A 3,486-nucleotide genomic window follows, 5' to 3' on the forward strand; every position below is an offset into this window, starting at 1 on the left:
CGGGGAACACATTAGGATTCTCTCTACCTGTTACTAGCATTGGATTCTCTCTACACCACATTTTAATAGTTTTGCTCAGTACAGGCAGGCTTTAAAAAACTAACAAGCAAATAAAAAAACAAATCAAGTGCTAAAAAAAAAAATAAAAAATAAACAAACATAAACACCTCGTAGAAGTCATGGAAGATACCCACCTCTGGACCTGAACTTTCACATTTTAACCATGGCAAAAGAAGACAAATATGTTTAATCTATCTGAAGCCCAAAATCTTGGTGAAATGACTCACTGACCTTATTTGTGTGTCTCTCTCTAGAACAATAAACTAGGGTCAAGGCAGTGGCTTCTATCTTTGGCCGGAATTGGGTGTTCTTTCTTATACACACATAATGTATATGCTATAGCTCCTACTTCAAGAAACACATAATGTAATAGCAAAGTCATATGTAACTGTAATACAGTGGCAAGTGCTTCAATGAAACTATGTACTCACGCATTGTTTAGTACATCCAGTAAGAAATAGAAGAGTCATAATTAAGAATTCTTCTTTAACTGGGTACCATGCTGTTACTAGAAGTCATGTAAATCACCTAAGTTCCAAATAAGTCAGATGTCACTTTATAATTAATATAAGTATTTTTTAACTTGATATTTATAAAGGCAAAAGGATACCTGTCATTTGAGAATGGTTGATTTCACACTATATGATGACCACCAAAGAGCTTATTACCACCCATTTAACTTACGTATAATGTTATAATTCTATCCAGAAGGACTCAGAGGAGAACTTTCCATTTCCTTTTTCTAAGAATGTGTGAAAGTCCTATTCCAAATGTCTTTGAAAGAATTATCCCTGGGCTGGTATTTTTCCAGATTTATTTTCTTACGTTGTCCAGAATTTTTGTTCCTTCTCTGGACAGCTGTGTCTATTGACTCTATTGTGGTATTGAAAGGGGGCATTTATTCTTTCATAATTGGCAAAAAGAACATCTACAGGATTAGAGTTGAATGCAACAAGAGATTCTCTCTTGGAAGGCAGTGCTGGCAGCCTTATATGCTGTGCATGACATTAAGCATCCTTTCTGGCAAAAGCTACACATGGTGTTTACTGTTTAACCATTCCATGGCTACACAAAATATTGGAGACAGAAGAAAGGAGCCACTGATTCAACAGTATGAGGAGGTGTCTCAGAAGAGATAGCATTTGAACCACTCTTGAAAGAAAATTTTGACTTAGGTACTGATATATAAGCAGTTACTGAGACGCCAATGTCTTAACCAATGTTATACTATACTCTTTCTTACTGTGTTGCTTTTCAACATTTCTTTTTTCATCTGAAGAATGGATGATAACAAAAGTATTGACATAGATCTCTACTTGAGGGCAGTAAGTAGCTAACAGAATTCTGAATTCTGCAGTGATTTCTCTGAGGTATAAGAAAACCCTTCATTATTGTTCTTTACTTGGCTCTTAATCAACATTTTCATTCAAATTCTGCAGGTCACATTTGCTCTAGTAATTTTACAATGTAATTTTTTTTTTCTGATGAATTCTCAAATAAAAGCAGCCCCTATAGATGGACCAGGGAAAGAGCTGAAGAAATAGAAGCATACATGGGTCTTATAGATAAAGTGGTGTAGGAAGAGAAACAGACATGCAGAAAAATCTGACTTATCAGAAAGTTACAGCCTTTGAGACTCTCTTGGAGTTAAAATTACAAAAACCTCAGCATACAAACTAAGGATGCTCACTTTTGAATGATGTTTTGTTTCCTAATTTTTCTAGTACGCAAAAGTTTAGAATGAGAGTGCAACTTCATATAGGAAACAAGAGCTCTTCTTGGAAAATTTTGCGGCTTTGACAGAGACAAAAACATTACCAGTAAGACAGAGGAACTTTTCTTCTGTTCAGCAGGGTTTGCTTGTGCATGTGATCTCTAGTTCCCTGGTCAAACAGAGAGTAAGGATGGGTGATATGATCACCCATGTCAGCCATTGTTGAATCCAAAATACAAACAAAACAAAATGACCTTCTTTCACAAAACAACAAGCCAGGGAGTACCCTTAATAAAATTTTCTTACAGGAATACAGACTTACTAAGCTTATGCTTCCATTTATACCAAATAGAATATTCCCTTATACACCAACAGAAACAGAAGACTGTCCTGGCCAAAACAAAAATCATATGAATACCTTGTCGTTAATATAAGATTTTTTTATATAGACAAATGTACAATGACATTATACAAATACATAGTTTTAATTGTGTGATACAAAATCCTATTTGGTTGCAAATCTTAGGATAAGATCAAATAAGTTCAGCAATGAGATGCAAGGAACCTAGTCAGAGTTCAAACCTTTGCTGGTTCTTAGGAAGACAGAGTTTTGTATATTCTTATAGGCTAGAGATTGGGCAGAATACCGGCTTCATCTACAGAGGGATGATTTATTGTTTATCTTGTTCTATTCAGTGTCTGTGCAAGGCCACCTTTGAGATATGATAGAATTGGAAAATTACAAAAACAGTATAATATGTGAGTTCCTAAAAAATACTTTATGGCTATAATTTTCTAATTTATCCTATCTGTTGGTGCTTACAATTTTCCAAAGTAAGGATTTTTAGGGGGAGGGAGATGGTTAGAAAGTTATAACAGAATCGAGAAGTTTAAAACAAACTATAATTCTACTGATCGAGGTAATGCGTATAGATATACACATATACACACAGGTACTGAAAAAACAGATCTTGAGGTGGGGGAATGAGAGAGATGTGGCTTAAGTCAACTAGTAGCTAAGTCCTGGAGAGCTAATACTTAGTAAAGTGATTATAGGCAATAAAACTGTATTACAAACATTAAACTTCCTAAGAGACTAGATCTTAGTTGTTGCCACCACAAAAAGAAACGATAATTATATGACACCATAGAGGTGTTAACTAGTGCTAAAATGGCAATTGTATTGCAATATAAATGTATGAGATCAATATTTTGTTCACCTTAAACACACAGTGTTATATGTCAATTGTGTCTTGATTTTTAAAAATCCTGCGATAAAGTTGGCTTATCTCCAAAGCTCCTAACTACAGGTTAAAGGGGTGAAAATAACAAAATGCCCAATCTAATTAAACTCTAACTCCTGTATGATAATTTAAATCTACCCTATATGTTCAGTATCTCTTATTTTAAGATATTTTGTAGGTCAGACAATTTTGTCACGTTAATGTTACTGTTAATACTAAGTAATTGTTTGGTAACTCAAGGTGTGAAAATAAAATTTCCTTTGAATTTTTTTCCTGAAGCTTACCCAGTGGTTATTAACAATACCAGATAAGATTTTAGATATTCAATAGCATTCACATCAATAAATAAATGAATATTCTAGCATTTAAAAAATCTGAACATTAGAAATGGTTTTATATACACACCTACAAAAACCATTCACATTTATGTCTTTATCAAATTTCTCCTTCACAGAAAAAAAATCCTCC

Source organism: Mustela nigripes, chromosome 13, assembly GCF_022355385.1.
Source record: "Mustela nigripes isolate SB6536 chromosome 13, MUSNIG.SB6536, whole genome shotgun sequence".
Lineage (NCBI taxonomy): Eukaryota > Metazoa > Chordata > Mammalia > Carnivora > Mustelidae > Mustela > Mustela nigripes.